Here is a 22,734-nt window from a genome sequence, read left to right on the forward strand (position 1 = left end):
ATTATCCGTAGCACCTGTAGCTTCAGCTTAACCAGTGGTGGAAGAAAAGTGTCAGAAATGTTTGTCTTAATTGGACATTAACTGAAAGACTGGATAATGATAACAATGCATCAGAAAACCCTCAGAAGGAAAGGAAAAAAATTGTATAAGCACTCATATTCCATGCTCATTAAATTGTTATGAATACTTCTGCTGCCTTCACTCCTCTTCCTTCTTACCTTTCTTGTGAACCTCAGCAGTTTTGCTGGAATATTTTTCATGTGAGACTTTGTTTTTTTCAGGAGATGAAGATTTTTCTGAAGGGATAACAGAGCTGTTTTCCCAGCTGTACATCTCCTGCAAACCAGACAAACTTGCCAGGGTAAGTTATTACTTCTTGGTGATTTTGATTCATTTATTTGTGACACTTCAGTGAATTAAAAACTGAGATAGTAACCATTTACCATATGGAAGTAATAGCCTTGGGCAAAGCCTTGCTCTTTGTTGGTGACTTGGGAGCTATATGCATATCTAAGGTCAGAGAGGGGTAGGGAGGTTCTATATCCAGAGAAATATTTAATACAACATATATTCGGTTGCCTGCTCATGCACAGGACAAGGGATGCTTTTTCCTTTTATGCCTATCTTTCCCAGGCTCAGGAGACATTCTATAAACCAGTAAGCACCAGGCACACAATGCTTTCTGGACAGAGGGAGCTGATATAAGTCAGGATGTCCTGTTTGCTCCTAAGTCCTAGGGTAAGGAACGTAACACTTGATCTTGTTGCTTTTGTTATTAGATAATAAATTTTATTATGGAATGTCTTGTGTAGAAGAAAGACATTCCTCAAGGAACAAAGTAGCAGAATTGCACATTCCTGGCCGGCCTGTGCTAGCAAAGTTCTACCTTAAAAGAAGAAAAAAACACATAAAGAAATACATGTTTAAAATCTACTGAATGTAAGAAATAAAGAGTACAGTTTCCTGTGAATATATAATGTCAGGGAGTTTCCTGCAAACAGTAGCCTCTAAACTGGGATGATTTTTTATTCTTTATAGGGAAATAGTAATAACATTTATTATTATAACCACAATTCATTGACATTCAGTACATTTCCAGTATTGTAGAACCATCACCTTTATCGTATCCAAAACATATCCATCACCCTCAACAAAAATTTGGGGCCATTAAACCATTCAGCCCTCAATCCACAGTAGCCCTGAGTTATTTTCTGTATCTGTGAATTTTCTTACTCTTGGTACTTTATTGTTGTAGTCTGAATGTTTGGATTTCCATAATTTTCATATGGTACCACTTGATCTTTTATTCTTATCCCCCAATGCATGCATTCTCCATTAAGCCTTCTCAGAACAATCCTCAGGAACTTATCTTCTGCAGTTCAAGTGCATCTCTTCACTATTCAATCTAGTATTGTTTAAAAATAGTCAAATTTAGGAAAAGTTACAAAAAGAATATAAACTATTTCTGTGATTTTTATGCAAATTCAGTTGGTTAATATTTTCCTTCATTTGCTTAATCACTTATGCTTGCATGTATGTTCTCTTTGTGGACATACATTTGAGATTAAATTGTATATTTCGTAGTTCTCTATTCCTACATATTTTAATCTTGATCTCAGGACAAAAATGTCCCATTATTACATAGCCACAGTATAGTTATCAACAATTAATCACAATGCCATATTTTTGCTTAATCTTTTGTCTATATTCCAGTTTTGCCAATTGGCTCAATTCTGTCCTTATCAATTTTTTTCTCTAAAAACAAATACATGATCATGAATTATATGTAGTTGTGTATACTTGATCTCTTTTAGTCTATAATAATTTATCAGCTTTTCCTTATCTTTATAACATCAATATTTTTGAACAACACAAGCACCTCCTTCCCTTTAGTAACTAGGATGACAGTATCAGTGACTGGCAACTGGCAAATGTAGAGTTCTTGAGGATAAAATGTGTTTTGTTTTGTTTTTTCCAAAGTATGAGGCTCATAGTAAAAAATCTTCAGTGTTGATGACCCCATTGAAACTAGCTTAGTATTCTAAATATACATGCAGATGTTCAGTAAGCAGACATGTTTCTCTATTTTTATTCCAGGTAATTTGCTAGGTGCTAGGGAAGTAATGATGAGAAGGACATAGAAAAATCACAAGAATCAAAGAAATCATGTTAATAAATATTTTTGAGGTCAATAATTGCATGTGGTCAATAATTCCCCATGTGGTCCCATGTGGCAATTCTTGGAAGGCAGTTTTCAAATAATCGAAATTTTTGTCATTGAGACATAGGATATAGCAGGGGCATTGGCCTGGTTGTCTGCACACTAAGGATGTAGGGAAAAGTGCACTGGAAGGTGTGGTACTGGGAATAATTTATTTTTAAATTTTTCTTTACGTTTTTTACCTTTTTTCTCCAGGCTAACAGGTTTCATACCTTGAGCCACAGCTTAATTACTCACTTTCTTTTTTCTTTGTTTCTTTTTGCCGGTCTTGGGGCTTGAACTCTTCTGCCTGGTCACTGTCCCTGAGCTTCTTTTTTTTTGGGGGGGGGATCCGGTCTTGGGCCTGAACTCTGGGCCTGTGTGCTTTCCTTCAGCTCTTCAGCTCAAGGCTTGCACTCTACCACTTGAGCCACAGCATCACTTCTGGCTTTTTTTCCTACTTATGTGGTGCTGAGGAATTGAACCCAGGGCCTCAAGCATGCAAGGCAAGCGCTTTACCACTGAGACACTTTTCCAGTTCCCTTGTGAGATTCTTATGTCCAATTAACCACTCAAAACCCAGAAGTGATGCTATAGCACAAGTGGTAGAGCACAAGCCTTGAGTACAAGAGCCTCAGGGACAGCACACAGGTCCTGAGTTCAAACCCCACAACTGACAAAAAATACAGAAAGGAAAAGAGTACTACAAGAAGCCAAGATGACGATACAGAGTCTTGAAAGTTGAGAGCCAAGGTTCAAAGCCATCCTAGGCATGAAAATCCATGAGATGTTTTTCACCAATTAAGCAGCAATAGGTAGGAAGCAGTAGAGCTCTACCCTTGAGCAAAACTCCCCAAGTTCAAGCCCAGGAATAGCACAAATGAAAAGAATTCTCATGGACTTTTCTGCCCAAGCTGGATTCAAAACACAAATGCTCAGATTTCAGCCCTCTGAGCAGGTAGGATTATAGGTATGAACCATATTTTTTAAAATCTTGAATTGCCTCTAATATTTTTGCCCTCCTTTTCACTTAATTTTTTATTCCTTTTCTCTTTTTTGTAAGTTCATGTCATCTAGCTTATTATTTAGGCCTGGCCATTCTTTCTGAGGTTTTTGTTTTGAGTTTTATTGGTTGTTTTGGAGCTTGTTATAGTACTTTAACTCAAGGGCTGGTCATTGTTCCTAATTTTTTCTCAAGCGTAGTAGGCTTCCCACCTCAAGACACAGTTCAAATTTTGGCTCTTTACGCATTTGTCTTTCTTTCTGCATTTATTTTAGGTGCTGATCCTCTGGCTTGAACTTAGGACTTGGGCTTTTTTGCAGAGTTTTTGCCAAGTTTTTGTTGTTGTTGTTTTTGTTTTGTTTTGTTTTTTCTTTATTGCTAGTCCTAGGGCTTGAATATAGGGCCTTAACTTTTGCTAGTCATAAAATCAGGGCAGAGCCACTGTGTCTGAGGTTTTTCCCTTTCTTTCTCAAGACTAGCAGTCTCCATGGCTTGAGCCACAGATAAAGTTCTGGCTCTATTTATTTATTTATTCATTCATTCATTCATTTTTGGTGCTAGGGCTTAAACTCATGACATGGCCACTCTCCTGCTTGAAGTCAGAGCAGAGCCACTATGAATGAAGCATTTTTTGTATTGTTTTTCTCAAGACTAGCAGACTGTGACAGCTTGAGCCACAGCTTCATTGATGGCTTTGTTTATATAATGTTCTCCACCCTCCCCCCCCCCCGTTCCCCCCCCCACACACAGGCAAAAGCTGTAAAGTTCATTTTTCGACATAATATCTTGTACATCTCATTGTTGCAATAGGTCCACCTGTATCCCTATTTAAAAAATTTGTTTTTCCCCTTCCCCTTCCCCTTCACAAATTATACCAACATCAAATACAGTGAAAACGGGGGAGTTATTTATTTTTTGGTTCCGGTCCTAGGGCTGGGACACAGGGAGTGGTGACTGTTTCCTAGACCTGAAATCAGGGCAAGATCACTGTGCAGGAGTCTCTCCCCTGTCCTGAGCAAGGCTGACAGGCTCTGAACCTTGAGATGCATCTCAACATCTGGCTTTGTAAAACAAATTTGGTAATTCATAGCTGATAAGTGTCTCATGGGGGAGCTGGGAAGGTGGCTCAGTGGTAAAATGCTTACCTTGAGCTGAAGAGCTAAGTGACAGCATCCAGAGCTAGAGCGGGCCCCATCACCCACAAAAAAGAAAAAATAAAAAGAAAGCTGGGTGCCAGTGGCTTACGCCTGTAATCCAAGCTACTCAGGAGGCTGAGATCTGAGGATTGCAGTTCAAAGCCAGCCTGGGAAGGAAAGTCCGTGAGACAATTATCTCCAATAAACCACCAAAAAACCAGAAGTGGTACTGTGGCTCAAGAGGTAAAGCACTAGACTTGAGTTGAAGAGCTGAGGGACAGTGTGTAGGCCGAGTTCACGCCCCATGACCAACCAAAAAAATAGATTCTCATGGGAAGACAGGGACATTACCCAGGCTCTAAAATCAGAGGATAGTGGTTCAAAGGCAGCCTGGGCAGGAAAGTTGTTGAGACTCTCATCTCCAATTAATCACCAAGTGTTTGGAAGTAGTATAGTTCTAGTCTTGTGCAAAACAGCACAAGTTCAGGCACCAGTACTGGCACACATGCCCAGGCTGACTATGAACTACAATCCTAAGATTTCAGCTTCTACAGTAGCTAGGATTATAGGCATGAGCTACTACTTAAAAATATTTCATTGACTTTTCTCTTTTTTTGCCATCTTCTCATTATTTTGTTCATTTCTCGTGTGTGTGTGTGTGTGTGTGTGTGTGTGTGTGTGTGTCCTGGTGTTGGTTCTAGAGCTTGAACTCTGGAGCCTAGCCACAGTCTCTGAATTTGTTTTTCTTTTATTTTTGATGCTGTTCCTAGGGCTTGAATTCTGGGCCTAGTCCCTGTCCCTGAGTCATTCTTTTGTTGTTGTTGGTGATGGTCCTAGGGCTTGAACATAGGGCCTGATAACTTCCTGGGTTTGAAAGCAGGGCAGGGCCACTGTGTATGAGGGTTTTTGTTGTTTGTTTTCCCTAAAAGGAAGCAGTCTCTGTGGCTTGAGCCACACAGATCAACTTCTCGCTTCTTTTACTTTTTGGCAGTTCATGGAAGATAAAATTCTCATAGAAGATAAGAAGCTGAGGGTACTATATCAGCACCTGAAATCTGAGGATTGAGGTTGAAAGCCCAGGCAGGTAAGTCCGTAAGATATATCTCCATTTAATCCCCTAAAGAGAAAAAGTGGTAGAGTGCTACCTTTAAGAAACATATTTCTATTTCAAGCTCTGGCTTCAAGACCCAGGACTCATACACATTCACAAATCCCTAATGGACTTTTCTGCCTAGTTTGCCTTGGAACCGAGATCTTCAAGTTCTGTCTTTTGTGTAGCTTGAGCTCCAGGTGTAAGCCACCAATTCTCTGCTCATTTTAAGATTTGGAATTGGCGCTTTGTGCTCATCTTCCATTCTGATTTTATTTATGTATTTGTATTTAATTAATTAATTATTAGTTGTCCTACCCTATGTATCTGGGCCTGGTCACTTATTTTGCTTTTTTGCTCAAGGCTGTTGCTTTACCACTTGAGCCACAGCTCTACTTCTGGCTTTTTGCTGGTTAGTTGGAGATCAGAGCTTCATGGAATTTCCTGCCCAGGTGGGCTTTTAACCACCATCCTGAGATTTCATGCTTCTAACTGGGATTACATGTCAGCCACCAAAAAATGCCTGACTCACTCAATTTTAATATTCTTAATAGGGTCTTATACTTTTTTAATTCACATTATAATGATGATGTCGATGATGATGATGATGATGATGATGATGATGATGATGATGATGATGATGATGTGCAGGTCATGGGCTTGAAATCAGGGCATGTGTGCTGTGCTGTCCATGATCTTCAGCTCAAGGTCTGGAATGTTGTCTATTTCTTTTTGCTTCTTTCTTGGTGGTTAATTTGAGAGAATTGTCTCATGGAAAAGCTTGGCACTACTCAAGAGGTTGAAATCTGAGGATTGTGGTTTCAAGCCAGTCCTGGCAAGAAGTCCAAAACACTCTTTCCTTTTTCTTCTAAGTTTTTGTTATAATGAGAAAGATGGGGTGCAGTGGAGTTGCAGTTTCATTAGCAGGTAAAAAGGGTGTTTGTTTTTGAGCAATGGCCTCCCAAAATACACTGCCTCCTGGCTAGGGATGGTGAACTGATGGTTATAATGCCTTCTGTCTTCCTTCTGTGACCTATTGCCCTGGTAACAGATTGTTTACAAAGATGTGATCCTGACTCCTGAGCAACAGGAAAAGGCACAATATCATTCCTGGGTTGGGATGAAAACCAAGTGGATCCCGCCATTTGGTGTGCTGCCTTGCTCTGGGGGGCAGGATGATAGTGCACCCTTCTATGAAGAAAGAAAATAACTTGAACAATTCTGTCCTCTTTGTTCATTTCTGACAGATGAGGGCTGTGAGACACATTCATGGAATCATCTAGGGGACTTGTCCAGGATCTCCATTGTGTCTGGGAAGGAAGGGCCCCAAGTTTTGCTGCAGAGAGATGCATCCTGCAGTGCCATGGCCCTGGTTTGCTCCAGTGCCAGTGATTACCCAGATCAGGAAATGTCACCTGTTGCAGGTAAAATAGCTCCCAGGACATTTGTCCTGATGACCATGGAAGCCCATGCCTAGGCCAGTGTAAGCAATGGTGACACAGTGGTGCTCGTGTGGCTGGGAGTATGGAAGTAGCACAGGTGTGGATGAGAGGTGTTGGGTAGCACACATGGTAGATGCCTTCTGCTCTGCCCACCACATGACTAAAGGTAATGCTGGATTCTGTCTGAAATTAACTAGGGTCTGGGGCACTGAACATTTTCTGAGATGCCAAAGCTCCCATGGGGACACAGGTTGAGGTAGACTAGGTGAAAGGGAGTGAAGGAAACCTGCAGAAAATAAGGAAGTTTTGATTCTTTTTAAAAGTTCTTTAATGGTTAATTTTTAATCAAAATGGGAAATAAATGGAAAAAGTGATTCTAGATCTCAATTTCCTGAATAGCTAACATTCCAGGTGTGACACTAGTACCCATCTCACTCTTTTTTATCTATTGAGTTTATTAGGTTCTAGACACTGTAGCAAGTAGAAAAGAAAAACTTTGTTTTGAAGTTCTATGCTTTAGTGTGTGGGGGTGGGGGAGGGTGGAGAATGTATAAATATGTTTGAATATATGATGGAAAAATAGATTGAGAGATGTGCTAGGGAGGAGTGTTGGCAATTTACAGTGAGGTATGATTTCAGAAAAGCGTCATGTGGTAAAGTGACTTAGGAGATCAAGGCAACTCACCCAGGCCCCAGAATCAGGTAGGGTCATGAGCTCAAAGTTGAGGGTGTCTGGCCTGTCTTAGAGTCAGTAAACCAGTGTGGCTACATCACAATCAGTGTGTGGAGTAGAGGATATGCTTGCTGTAGGACAGGCAGTGGGCAGCTTGTGCAGAGCAATGAGTTACAAGTGTGGTCTCCACCCAGAAGCAGTGATCTCATCCAGGAACTTTAGCAGGTCCAGCCCAGACCTGTTTAGTCAGGGGCTAGGGTCCAGTGTTGCCTGCTTCAAAGAAGCCCTCTAGATGTATTTGAGAACCACTAGCCAAGATAAGTTCCCTTAGACTATGGTAGAGACTTTGGATTTTATTCTGAAACAGAAGCTCTTGAAGGTTGGGAGTGAGAGAGTACAGGATTTAATTTAAGAAATATACAAAGTGGGTGCCAGTGGCTCATACCTCTATTCCTAGATACTCATGAGGTTGAGGTCTGAGAATCCTGGTACAAAGCTATTCTGGACAAGAATGTCTGAGACACTTAACTTGAAGTGGAGATATGGCTCAAGGGGCAAAGTGTTGGTTTTGAGAAAACAAGCTCAACAAATTCAAAGCCCTGGCTCTAAGTTCAAGCCCAAGTACCAGCACAAAACACACAGGCCAGGCAATGGTGGCTCACACCTGTAATCCTACTGACTCTGGTGGGTGTGTTCTGAGGATGGTAGTTTGAAACTAGCCCTGGCAGGAAAATCCATGAGATCTAATCTCCAAATACCCACTGGAAACAGCTAGAAGTGGGGCTATGGCTCAAATAGTAGAGCACCAGCCTTGAGCAAAAGCTCAGCCACATTATGCAGGGCCTTGAGTTCAAGCCCCAGTACTGACACTGACAAAAACATAAGAACATATACACACACACAAACACCAACACAAGCAGTGATGGTCACTCATGGGAAGGAAGCACAGGAGCCCAGTGGGTCCCCTCTCAATTCTCAGAGCCCTCTTGTCCTCTGGAGACCCCCCAGTTTTTCTTCCAGCATAATAATTATTATTACAAAATATTAGAATTATAAATATAATTACTATATTAATGCTATAAGTGCAATGATATAAAACATTTTTATAAAATGTATTAATATGTTACATATTATATTCTATAACATACATACATTATATATTATATAATATCTAGTAAATATACAAATAAATATAAATGTTATATATAATAGATAAAATATACATGCTACAATAGTAAATGAAATATAATGATGTAAGTATAAAAATATTATAAATATACTTATTATTATACTAATTATTCTTCAGGAATCACAATGTGGCTTAGTGGTAGCGTGTTTGCCTGGCATACATGAAGACCTGGGTTTGGTTCCTCAGTAAACAGCAAAAGCAGGATGTGGCGCTGTGTCTTAAGTAATAGAATGCTAATCTTGAGCAGAGACAAGCTCAGAGACAGTGCCCAAGCCCTGGGTTCAAACCCTAGGACTGTCAAAAAAAGAACAATATAGTAATTCTTCTACCTGCTGGAGCCCTGTAAAACCAGACACACTCAATCAACTGGGACCTTGAATTTGAGTTCCACAAACATCAAAGATGATTTTTATTCTAGTCAGTCCTGGGGCTTGAAGTCAAGGCCTAGGCACTGTCCTGGAGCTCTTCTGCTCAAGTCTCATGTTCTACCACTGTAAGCCACAGCACCACTCCAGTTTTCTGGTGGTTAGCTTAAGATTAATGTCATGGACTTTCCTGCCCCGGCTAGTTTTGAACTGAGATCCTCAGATCTCAGCCTCCTGAGTAGCTTCAATTACAGGGGTGAGCCACTGGCTCCAGCTCACAAACACAGTCTTAGCTTCCAGGTCAGTGCCCTGGGCCCCTCCAGGCTAGCTGGTCCTCTTCTTCCCCAGCTTATTGGTGCTGGCAGCAGGTGAACAGGGCAGCGGAAGAGAAGGTGGTTCCTAGTTAACTGGGGGATCCTTTCTGTGTACTGCATGTCCTGCATTAAAAACCCAAACCCCCAGAGACACAAGTTCATTCTTTCAAGGTGGACAATCACCCAGTTCAGAAATTTAGGGGCACCCCTTAAAATCAACCTCTACTCTGATCAGGAGCCCGAAGTGACTGTACCCCTTTTTCCCAGGTTTAAGTTTTTCATTCTCGTTTTCACTATTAGAGAGTGTGTGTGTGTGTGTGTGTGTGTGTGTGCGTGTGTCTGTGTGTGTCTGTGTGTCTGTGTGTCTGTGTGTCTGTGTCTGTGTCTATGTGTGTTTTAGTTAGGTAGTTGTACAGAGATGCGGCCATGCAGCAGAGCAGTTCCTGGGTGCAGTGCCTTTTGAACCATGTCTCCCATTTCACAATTCTCACCACCCCTGACCTCAGTTTTCTTAATCTTTAGATTATGTAGTGAATGTTTGGAATTCAGAACAAGCAATTCGGGGCTGGGAAGGTGGCTCATTGGAAGACTGCTTGCCTCACTCACATGAGGCCCTGGGTTCAATTCCTCAGCACCATATAAGCAGAAAAAAGCCAGGAGTGGTGCTTTGGCTTAAGTGGGAGGGCACTAGCCTTGAGCTGAGGAGCTGAGGGACAGCACCCAGGCCCAGAGTTCAAGGCCCATGACCAAAACAAAACAAAACAAAAAAATCAAAACCAAAAACCAAGCAATTCATGTCTACAGTGCATCTTGATCTGTGTCATCCCTTCAATATCTTCCCCCTGCTTCCCCAACCATTCCCTTATTTTTGCGGGTCCTGTCAAATCCTTAGGAGCCAAAGTGGAACCAGCCGGGTGTCCTACATAGGGATTCATAACAGAGGAGAGAGGAGGAAAAAAAGCAGTATGATGCACATGAAAGTTTGCCTTTATAATTTCACAGTGCATTGCTATTTCCTACTCAGATATAATAGTGTAAGCTTATAATGATACCCCAATGTTATCAACAAAAGGCTTCTGTCCAGGGTGATATCACAGAAGGTAGCACTGACATTCATTTGAAAAGTATATCCACTAAAATATTCAAATGGAAGGGAGTCTTCTTACCATAGATATATAAATGAGCTCAAAAAACAAAACACTTAACAAAATGTCTATTGATGTCAGTTAAAATGTTAGTGCAATTTTATTTAGTGTGAACTGTGTTTATGAATGTTTAGATTGCAAATGGGAGTATTTTATTTCTGCCCACTTTCTCAGATCTCAGGAGGTTCATAAATAAAACAAATTTCTTTCTCCATTATTTTGTGATTACCACTTTCAAATGGCTCCCTGCCCATAGATTCTAATATTTGTGTCACAATGATTGGTAAAGACTTGAGCCTCTCCGTTGATTATAATGACTCCCATTACATTCTGAAAGAGATAGTATATTAACTTCATCTTCAGACAGAGAGGTAAATTGATGCCAGCATGCTCAACGATTTTATGAAAGTTCATGCCATCGGTATCCACCATCTTTGGCAGTGATGCATCAAATATTTATTTATTGATTGATTGATTGATTTTATGGTCCAGTCGTGGTGCCTGAACTCTTTGCCTGGGCGCTATCCCTCAGCTCTTCAGCTCAAGGCTAGCACTCTACCACTTGAGCCACAGCGCCACTTCCGGCTTTTTGCTTTTTGCTTATGTGGTGCTGAGGAATCAAACCCAGGGCCTCAATCATGCAAGGCAAGTGCTCTAACACTGAGCCACCTTCCCAGCCCTGCATCAACTATTTAATGAAGGAAAACTTGGAGCCAAGCTCTGTTTTAATGTCTAGGAATGGCCTGGAATTAAAATGTATAAAAACTTCATTTTCATAGAGCTGATGTTCTAGATGAGGATACTAACTGACAAAGAAACAGTTAAAAAATCCAAACAGGCTTGGAAGGTGGCTCAGTGGTAGAGTGCTTGAGACCCTGGGTTCGATTCCTCAGCATCACATCAGGAGAAAAAGTGGGAAGTGGCACTGTGGCTCAAGTGGTAGAGTGCTAGCCTTGAGCTGAAGAGCTGAGGGAGAGTGCTCAGGCCCATATTTCGTGCCCCATGACCCCCCCCAATCCAAACAGTGGCAAACACTATGAAACAAAAGAAAATGGAGAAATGGAGTTATTTAAGTTCTGCCTCAACCACAACCTTGGGTGCAGCTACCTTAAGATGATCAAAAGAGGCTTCCTGGAGGAAGTGGCGCTGTAGCTCAAGTGGTAGAGTGCTCGCCTTGAGTTGAAGAGCTGAGGGACAATGCCCAGGCCCAGAGTTCAAGCCCCACGACCGACAAAATAAAAACTATATAAAAGAGGCTTCCTGGAAATGGTGACTAATGAATTAAGGTGTGAGTTCCGCAAACAAGTCATGAAGGAAAGAGTTGGGGAAAGATGATTTTGGGCAGAGGGGAACACTTGGAGCAAAGGTTGTGAGGTGGGAGACTTGGTGTTTTTGAGGAACATCAAGGTTGCGTGTCACTGGAATGAAATGAGTGAAGAGGGATGGTGGCAGATGCATATGACCCAGAGAAGAGTCTGGTCACATAGGGTCATATAAGCAAGGGCAATCAATGTGGGTTTCTTCTAGAACTTTCCACTGTGGATAATAGCAGGAGGTATCACTATGTGATATGTGCTTTTCAAGGTTCACCATGGTGGCAATGTGGAGAATAAATGATGAGTGAAAGCCAGGAGCCCTGTGTGGCCATTGTTTAGTACAGGTCAGTGTAGATTAGAATGTCAACAATAGAGTAAAAGTAGTAGATGAAGTAGTGTTTGTTGTTTATTGTTTTTCTTTTTCTTTTTGCTGGTACTGGGGCTTGAATTCAAAGCCTAGCAATCTCACTTAGTTTTTCACTCTAGTAATGCTGAACATGTGAGTGACAGCTGGACTCTTGGCCATTTTGGTGGTTAAGTGGAGATAAGAGTTTCACTGACTATGCTGTAGGGGTTGGCTTTGAACTGTGACCTTAAGATTTCAGCCTTCCAAGTATCTAAGGTTACACGTGTGAGCCACTAGTGCCCAGCTTGTGGAAATGGTTTTGTAAAATGAGACATTAGAACTTGCTCCAAAGATGATGTAGGCTTTTGGCTGAAGCAAATAATAAGATAGATGGTAGAACTATTACAATGAGAAGATGGTAGGAAGAGAAATGTTCTAGCAAGCAGGGAAAGGAATCTCAAATTCTGTTTTAGGCAAATAATTTTGCTTCACCATTGAGAGATAGCCTGGCTAACTGGAGCTGTCTAGTAGACAGGCCTTTAAGTCCCCAAGCCTGGGAAAGAGCATTTTGAGTTAGAAATTGCATTTGGTGATTACCAGGGGGAAGGGATCATTTAAAGCCTGGAAAGTGTGGAATATCACCAAAGGAGGAAAAAGAAGCAAGCATACTGCCCAAACTTTGTTCTTAGTCTCCACATTAATCACTAGGTGTGGTCAAATACTACAGTCACTGAAACTAGCTACAACTATTGTATTATTTTTTTTTAGGTGTGCCATTCCTGAGGCTTGAACCCAGGGCCTAGGTACTGTGCCTACATGGAAGATTCCTGACTTCCATGATCAGACTTACTGTTTTCCTTCTGACTTTCCTGCCTCAGTCATCTTTCCATGGCTTACAGCCAAGGAGCTTGTCTTGGATGTAAGTGTAAGCCAGTTATCAACAAACCACAGGGTATGTTCAGAAGCAGCCATCTAGGATCTGCTGACTTTGCCCTGGGTCTGCACGCTCCATCCCTGGTCCATAGCAAAGGAACCACAAATGCATAAGTTGATGAACCAATGCTAAAGTGGATGGTTGTGGCTGGGCATGGTTTGGATGTACTGATGAAGCCACTCTAAGGTGGCTTAGGCATCACTGTTGGACCAGGTTTGTTAGATTTTAGAATACATGTTTCAATACATGTTCTAGTCAAGACTGCATACCTTTGTCTCTCCCAATCATCTCACATCCCAAGCAGGGCACACCCCCAAGTTCTCATCTCATTACCCAGTTAAGACTGCTTTGCCCATTTTCTGTGCATAGATTCATTTTTCTGAGTAATTCCTTCTTTATTTTATTTATAACACTTAGTACTAAACCACTGGCATTTAATGATTCAGTCTCTCATCATTCTCTGAGAATTTCTTTTATTCTATGGATCTATGAAATCCTTTGGGGCAAAATCTGTGACTTAAAACCATGGCCCCACCCTACACCATAGGACATTGAACATTAATAAGCCCTGAAGCAAGGCCTGTTGTTTTAGAGGTCATCTTTTTAGGAAATCCTTTTCCCAACTCTAATTAAATTAGGGTTTTTAAAATTTAAGTTTGAAACACATTTCACCCTCTAGGTAACTATTTTGATTGCATTGGTCTGTTACAGGCTATAAGTCCCTCTCTGCTCCTGGTGATATACAAGGTTTCTACTTAACATGTGAAAAATGGAATGCATAAAAAGATCAGTGAAGGCTGGGAATGTGGCTTAGTGGTAGAGTGCTTTCCTAGCATGCATGAAGTGTGACATAAACAGAAAAAGCCAGAAGTAGTGATGGGTTTAAGTTGCAGAATTCTACCTTTGAGCAAAAAAGCTTAGTGGCAGTTCCCAGGCTGAGTTCAAGCCCCACAACTGGCAAAAAATATCAGTGGAGATGGGCTGTGAATGCAGTGGCCTCATGAACAATTATCTGTGTGGTTGTGGTTTTCAAAAGAGCAATAAAATTCACAGTGCAAATTACAGCACACCAGGTCATTCTTTCCAATCTGCATCCCTTCTTCTTGGGAACAAACTCTTCCCTGCAGCATGGGTCTTCCATGGACAGGAGGCCTCATGAAGGCTGATTTATCCTTACCGAGTATGCTTGAATCCTTTGGTTTGCACATCTTAGCTCCACAGAAAGCACCGTTCCCAAATGTTAGGGAGAATAAGCAAGTTGGCAGTAGCCAAGCTGGGCTAGGCAGATGGGGTAATGTGAATTTACACATATATACTTTGCCGAGTCCATAGGTTTCAGAGAAAGCATGAAAACTCAAAAACATTTGGAATTTAAGGGGCTTTGAAGAGGCTTAATTCCTTAATGAAAATTAGCATCATTGTTTCTTAGCTATGAATGACTTCAGGAAAAAAAAACTAAAAATGATATTATTTGAAACTGGGTACTAATGGCTCATACCTCTAATCCTAGTGACACAGGAAGCTGAGATCTGAGGAGTGTGGTTCAAAGCCAGCCTAGATAGGAAAATCCATGAGACTCTTATCTCTGGTTAACTATCAAAAAGCCAGAATTGAAGTTGTTGTTCAAATGATAGGCCATCATATTTGAGAAAAAAAAGAACTAAGCCAATGATACCCCATCCTGACCCTGAGTTCAAAACCCACCAGGAAGGAGAGAGAGAGAGAGAAAGAGAGAGAAAGAAAAAAAGAAGAGGGCAGAGAGAGAGAGAAAGGTAGAGAGAGTGAGGCAGTGATGGGGGGAAGTAATAATAATAGAAATGTAATGACAACAAATCTAAAGAATGTGGCAAAGCCTTTAATAAGTTCTTGAAAAACAAGGGATAGGAGCTCTGCACAAGTAATGGCTGAGGAAGCTTTATTGAAGTAGGATGCCTAAACTGGGCACCTAAGACTCATACCTGAAATCCTAGCTACATAGGAGGTTTATGGTACAAATCCAGCCTGGGCAGGAAAGTCTGTGAGATTTTTACCTCCTTTTTTTCTTTCCAGTCCTGGGGCTTGAACTCTGGGCCTGGGCAATGTCCCTGAGCATTTTTTGCTCAAGGTTAGCACCCTACCACTTGAACCACAGCACCACTTCCAGCTTTTTCTGTTTATGTGGTACTGAGGAATCAAACCTGGGCCTTCATAAGCATTAAATTCTGGAAGTAGAACTGTGGCTCAAGTGGTAGAGCACAAAAGCTCAGGGATAGCACCCAAGAAAGAGATGGAGCACTAGGACTGGCAACAAAAAGAAAATATGAACTATTTACTTTGTGCCACATCAAGTATTTTGGACTATTTAAAGTATCAAAAGATAGTTCTACTTAAGAAATCATGGCTTAAATGTCTGGTGTGTGTGTGTGTGTGTGTGTGTGTGTGTGTGTGTGTGTGTGTGTGTGTGTGTGTGTGTGTGTGTGTCTGTGTCTGTGTGTGTGTGTCTGTGTGTGTGTGTGTGGTACAGAGAGAGGAGAAAGCATGGAAAGCCAAGAGAGTTCTAAATCTAAGATTTCAGAGGCCATCTTTCAGAGAAAGCCTGCAGAACTGGGAGTAAACTAGATCCAATGCTGTGCTTTGGTCAACTAGTTGTAAGAAAGCCCCAACTGGCCACTGGTGTGGATTGCAGGAAAGAGGATAAGGCAGTAAGAATAGAATTAAAGGGGTCTGAGCCACTCACACAAATTCCAGGTATCATTTCCTGGTTATATGTAGGCCCAACCTTTGATCTTCAGTAAAACCAGGAATTCACAAAAGTGAAAACTTGTAAGAAATAACTGAAATAAATAAATGACTAGAGGTGTTCAGCAGCAAATTTTGGCAAGCAGAACACATGTGAACAGAGCAAAATGGAAATGATCAACTCTGACAAGTGGTGGGGGGGAGCACAGAGAGACTCATGCACAGAGCTAGGCTCTGAGTTCAAGGCCCACGACACAAAAAGGAAGGAGTAATGATCAAAACTTTTCCAATTTTGATTTCTAGCATGAGCCTATATATTCAAGCATTTAGCAGCCCAATAGACTTCAAGTAGAACAAACTGTGATCACTTAACACATTGTAATTAAACCATCAAAGATAGAGAACCTCCAAAATCACACAATTCATCACACACAAGACTTCTTCAATGAGATTATGAACAATTCCACGTAAGAAATCAAGGATGTCAACGCACAACAAGTGCAGCAAATTTACAATGCTAAAAGCTAGACTACACAGAGAAATGAATGAGGTCTTATCTCCAGTAAGCAGCAAAATGCCGAGCTGGAGGTTTGCTTCAAGTGACAGAGTACTATGGAAACCCAGAAAGCCAAACAAAGCTAGGTATTCGTTGGTGGCTCATTCCTGCTATTCTAGATAGTCAGAAGCCTGAGATCTGAGGATCACAATTCAAAGCCACCTTGGGCAGGGAAATCTATGAGACTCTTCTTGCCTATTAACCACAACACCAAAGAATAAAAGCCAAAGTAGAGCTGTGGCTTTACCTTGGGTAAAAGTCTCAGGGACTGGAACTAGGCCATGATATCAAGCCTAGAACTAGCACCTAAAGAAAGAAAGAGAAAAGGAGAGAAAGAAAACAAAAACAAAACAGAAAGCCACACAAGAGCACAGATCTATAACTTCAAGCCCCAGCATGCATGTGTAGGTACACACACACACACACACACACACACCCCAAGATTGAAATACAAGCAGTAATGAGGTTATGTTGAGTAAATCTTTGATGTCCTGAAATCATGAATATAAATGACAACTAGATACCAATTGATATAGATATAGATAGATAAACTCTATAGATTATCTATCTGCTAAAGATAACAGATCTATCTATATCTGTAACAGATTATCTGTAGAAATTTTATCTCTCTCTCTCTCTCTCTCTCTCTCTCTATCTCTCTATCTATCTATCTATCTATCTATCTATCTATCTATCTATCTATCTATCTGGCTATCTGTCTACATAGAGAGTGCGAGACAGAGAGAAAACAATCTTGGGGCTTGAACTCAGGCCCTGGACACTGTCCCTGAGCATCTCTAACTCACGGCTAGCACTCTACCACTTGAGCCACAGCCCCAATTCTGGCTTTTTCTTTTTAGGTGGTACTGAAAAACTGAACACAAGGCTTCATGCCTGCTAGGCAAACACTCTAACACTAAGCCCCATTCCTAGCCCCTAGTTAAAGGTTTTTAAACAGAAGTACTAGAGTTCAAACTGAGAGCCTCTAGCTACTAACTAGATCCCTCTTCCTCTGCAGGGGATCTTGTACTTGAGCTGACTCCCCTAGCCCCTACCCTTCATCACTTTTGATTACAAAGCAATTGATGAGGACCTAATAGGAAATGTTGATGTTTTCTTTTACCTCATCGATGGTAGTGACTACTGGTAACTCCTACCAGAAGTGGATTTTGACCATGAGTTGCTCCTATTTTCACCACCAAGTTAAGTGAAAGAGAATGGAGAGATGCCCTGTGACCCAGTGATCCTAGTGCAGGGAATCCTGAATAAAAGGAAAGAATTGTGCATACAAATGTGGTAAATTCACAAAAGGAAGAGAAAAGCATCCTGTACCTGGCTTTACCTCCTGATTCCCCCTTCACCTCCATGGTTGAATCTTACTTGGCCATATTTGCAACAATGTATCCTTCTTAGCAGTACTTCCTGTGCCTCAGTCACAGGTTTCAAGTTGCTTTTATTTTCAGGGTTTGTTTTGTGACTTCATCTTTTCGTATGGCCTTTTAATTTATTTTTTGTATTTTTTTGTCCATCATGGGGCCTGAATTCTGGGCCTGGGCACTGTCTCTGAACTCTTCAGTTCAAGACTAGCTAGCACTCTACCACTTGAGCCACAGTGCCATTTCTGGTTTTTTTCTGCTTATGCGGTAGAGAGTAGCCTTGAGGAAGTAAGCCCAGATACAGCACCCAGGACTTGGTTTCAAGCCCCAAGACTGGGACACACACATACACACACACACACACACACACACACACACACACACACACACACACACACAAGCTACCTACCTTTATGTACGAAAGATACTTAGGTTCTGTGCTCTCTTAAAATGTTTCTAATCATGTACAGTTGTGTAAGTATCTCTCATTTTAAATGATCATTCTTCCCTTCTGTTTAAAAATGAAATTATGAGAGCCTGGTATCCATGGCTCACACTTGTAATCCTAGCTATTCAGGAGGCTGAGATCTGAGAATCACAGGTCATTGCCAGCCCAGGCACAAAAGCCCGTGAGCCTCTTATCTCCAATAAACCACCAGAAAACCAGAAGTGTGCTATAGCTCAAGTGGTAGAGCACTCGCCTGGACTGAAGAGCTCAGGGACAGCACCCAGGCCCAGAGTTTAAGCCCCATGACCAAAAAAAATAAAAAGAAAAATTATCAGAAAAAATATTTTTGTAAAGCAGATATTTTCTAAGGCCAAAAAAACCTTCAGAATTTCTGGTCCATAAAATGTTATGTGCATGGTCTTTCTGTAACTCTCCAATGTATATTCCTATATTTTTAGGGGAAGTTTATATATAGCTTTTACTGTACTACTCAGAAGTGATTTATGCTCAAATATCTAGCACCCTTGAATATGCAGTCCCATGACTTTGCAGGAAAAGAATGGAAAGAGATGGAAACCCATGACAGGAATGAAAGGGAGTAAGGCAGTTTGCACTTCTTACTCACTGTGCTCTCAACAGCAGGGGAGAAGGTGGAGAGGATATCAAATGGCACAGATACTGGTAAGGAGTTTTCATTCGCTTTGGCAGTGGTTTCTCCTACAAAAGGGAGATGTATAAGCACAAAAGAAAGGTTAATTGACATTTTTGCTTTATTATTATGTGATTTATTTTTTAAAAATTGAGCCATTTTTGCCTACAAACACAAAATACTTTAGGATGAAGGCTAATAAGATAAGCAGTCTTAAATTTTCATTTCATTTCAAATATAAAAGTATTGATCTAGTCAGGTGCTGGTGGCTCACGCTTGTAATCCAAGCTGCTCAGGAGACTGAGATCTGATGATCTAGATTCAAAGCCAGCCCAGGCAGGAAACTCCATGAGACTCTTATCTCCAATAATCGACCAGAAAACTGGAAGTGGTGCTGTGGATCAAGTGGTAGAGCACTCGCCTTAAGCTGAAGAGCTGAGGGACAGTGTCGAGGTCCAGAGTACAAGCCCCATTACTAGATAGATAGATAGATAGATAGATAGATAGATAGATAGATAGATAGATAGATAGATAGATAGATAGATAGATAGATAGATAGATAGATAGATCTAGCTGGGCACTTGTGGCTTAAGCCTGTAATCATAGTTAATCAAAAGGCTGACATTGGAGATTTGCAGTTCGAAAGCCAGACCAGGCAGAAAAGTCCATGAGACTCCTGTCTCGAATAAACTACTCAGAAAAAGCTGGAAGTGGTACAGTGGCTTAAGTGGAAGAGCTCTAGCCTTGAGTACAAAAAGGGTCATGGATGGTGCCAGGTCCTGAGTTCAAGCCACAGAACTAGCAAAATAAAAAGTATGGATCTACACAAGAGTAGAGTAAAAAGTTTCAGTGACATGACCTTCTAAACAAGAGGAAACTATAGTCAGAAACAGATCAATTGCTGGCAAGGGCTGAGAACAGACACAAAGGTGTGGCTACAAACTGGCATGAAGGAACACCCTCAGGTAAGCCTCATACATACAGAAACTATTCTTTTTTTGCGGGGGGGTCCGGTCGTGGGGCCTGAACACTGGGCCTGGGCACTGTCCCTCAGATCTTCAGCCCAAGGCTAGCGCTCTAACACTTGAGCCACAGCACCACTTCTGGCTTTTTTCTTTTTGCTTATGTGGTGCTGAGGAATTGAACCCAGGCCCTCATGCATGCAAGGCAAGCGCTCTACCACTGAGACACCTTCCCAGCCCAGGAACTATTCTTTATTTGTGTATTACAATATACTGTGATTATGTAGTATAAATATAACTATGATTCTATAGTATAAACATAAATATTATTTCTCAATACAGTGTCATATTGCAAAAGAAACAGTATACAAATTGTAGCTCAACTTTGTCCTAGAAGACTATCCTGATTCTTAGTAAGGGAATCAATATACATTACAAAAATGAATATGTTTCAAAAATAATTGTTCTGTTTTGCCTTTAGACATCTCTTGCTAGATCAACAAGTACATCAAGTAATTTAACTATATTATATCAAATACTGTATTATGGAGAGAACTTTTGCTTTCCAGTAAAGTAAATAAGCTTGTATTACACTTGCCTTCCTACACAGCAACTGGAAAACCAGACAAAATAGAAGAAAGAACTATTTTCAGACTGGAGAAAAGACAGAACAAGACTTTGGTCCAGGAGAAAAGAAAAACAAAGTGAACCCTACAGTTGTGCTTTCTGCCTAGAGAAAAGTTCCAAACCACAACACACAGAGGAGAACCTAAAGCCAACAGAACTCTCACAGGCAAAATAAGTCAGGGATAATGTCTGGAGTCAGGGAAGGCTGAAGCAGCTACCACATGAAAGTCAGAAAACTTCAGAAGATGCAGCTATGTAAGTAAAATGTTCCAAGAATCTACAGATGTGCCCATGTGACTTTATCTGAATAATACCCTGTTCAAGCACTAGGTAATTCCACAAAGCTGGAAGAGGAACTACCTGAGTAGTAAGTGACACAATCCCCAAAGCTCAAGCTATGCTGAAACATCAGGTTTCTAGGCAACCAAAGTGAACAGACTTCATTGAACACCTGAGGGCTAAGAGTGAATTCCGAAAAATTAGGGCTCAGCAGTAAAGATAAACTAGTCTTTAAGAATGAAGGTTACAATAGACTCACTATAAATAAGCCGAACAGAAAGAGGGAGGGGTGACATTGACCAAAAAGAAATGTACTCTTTACCCGACTTATGAAACTGTAACCCGTATCTTTATAGTAACAATTAAAAAAATTTAAGTATGAATCTGAACTATGTATATCATAACTAACTGCCAATTAATGGAAAGTAGAACTGGGCCATTGGTGGCTCATGACTGTGTTCCTAGCTATTCAGGGGACGGAGATCTAAAAATCACAATGGAAGGAAAGCCAGGGCAGAAAAGTTTGTGAGGCTCTTATCACCATTTATTTATCCAGCAAAAATCAGAGGTATGGGTCAATTGCCAGCTTTGGGAGAAAGGTGGCAAGGTAGACTTTTAAGCCCTGAGTTCAAGCCCCAGTTCCAGAACACACACAATGAGAGAGAGAGAGAGAGAGAGAGAGAGAGAGAGAGAGAGAGAGAGAGAGAGAGAGAGAGAGAGAGAGAGAGAGAGAGAGAGAGAGAGAGAGAGAGAGAGAGAGAGAGAAATAGAGAGAGAGAGAGATTGAGGAATAAACCGAAGGAAAAAAAGTAAAAGAAAAAAGAAATAACTTCATACAGTACATTTAAAACAACAAAACCCTCTTGTTCTCATACCTTGGAGTTCATTTCAATCTTATTCATAGCTATTTAACTATAGGACTAACAAATGAGGGAAACCATGGGACCTATTCTTTGGGTATGGCTTACTTCACTTAATGTGATTTTTTCCCAAGTCTTTCCATTTTTTTTTTTTACAAAAGGGCATGTGTCATTCTTTCTGATGGAACCATTGAATTCCATTGTGTATGTGTGCGTGCGTGCGTGCGTGTGTGCACGCCCGTGCACGCACATATATATATATATATATATATATATATATATATATATATATATATATCACATTTTCTTGGTCTACTCATCTACTGAGAAGCATCTGGGTTGTTTCCATATCTTAGCTATGGTAAACAATGCTGCCATGAAAATGGATGTACTGTTAGCTTTAGTGTGGCCTTGTTTGTGATTGTTTAAATGTTAGAATTTAAAGAGAATGGTCAATAGCAAATGAGTCAATTTCATATTTATTAACTATTTTATTAAATTTAAAATGTAAATTTGCTGGGGGGATGGATCAGTTACGGGGACCAGGGAGGGTATGAGTGTATATTTTGTGGGGGAAGCCCAGCTTCCTTGATATAAGCAATTGTGCATATGACATCAAGTTCTCTACTAGTGCAGACATAGAGCATTAAGTATCTCAGTTGTACACCCTCCAGGATTTGCTCTTCATTATCAGCTGTGAGGGTCTATGTGTACCAATATTCTGGCTGAATAAGAAACACCCCATCAGGCATGTTAAAGCATGAATCTTCAGTTTTGCTCCCAAAACACTCAGGTGTTCAAGTAACCTGCTTGCAATGACCTGGAGAGTTCTCTCTCCAGACTCTGAGCTACCAGACTTTGCTTCTTTCAAAAGAGAATTTACTGGAAGTATTCAGAGTCTCTGATTCTTGCTGCATGGCATTAATAAATTGGAAGAGAGAGAGAGAGCTAGACAGGATGAGGATTTTCAGGGAGAGATTCTAGGCCTCTTTGGCATGATCACAAGGAGACCCGTGAGTGAAAGTAACACATGCACAAAATTATAAAAATTCAATACCTAAGCCTATATGAAATAACACTGCAAAAATCACAGATCATGCTGGCCA

General features: G+C 40.9%; 1 long non-coding RNA gene across 2 annotated transcripts; it reads left to right on the forward strand.

Moving 5' to 3' along the window:
* The first annotated feature begins 287 nt into the window (after positions 1 to 287).
* Positions 288 to 21,033, forward strand: LOC138819749 (uncharacterized). 2 transcript variants are annotated; one of them, XR_011369606.1, is made up of 4 exons: positions 288 to 361; positions 5,331 to 5,423; positions 6,677 to 6,853; positions 20,473 to 21,033. It is a non-coding gene; the product is annotated as an uncharacterized lncRNA (long non-coding RNA). The 2 variants fall into 2 exon arrangements; XR_011369607.1 differs by lacking the exon at positions 20,473 to 21,033 and adding an exon at positions 18,804 to 18,918.
* The last annotated feature ends 1,701 nt before the right edge of the window (positions 21,034 to 22,734 follow it).

This window comes from Dipodomys merriami, unplaced genomic scaffold, assembly GCF_024711535.1.
Source record: "Dipodomys merriami isolate MVZ:Mamm:240054 unplaced genomic scaffold, mDipMer1.0.p SCAF_814, whole genome shotgun sequence".
In the NCBI taxonomy this organism is placed as follows: Eukaryota; Metazoa; Chordata; class Mammalia; order Rodentia; family Heteromyidae; genus Dipodomys; species Dipodomys merriami.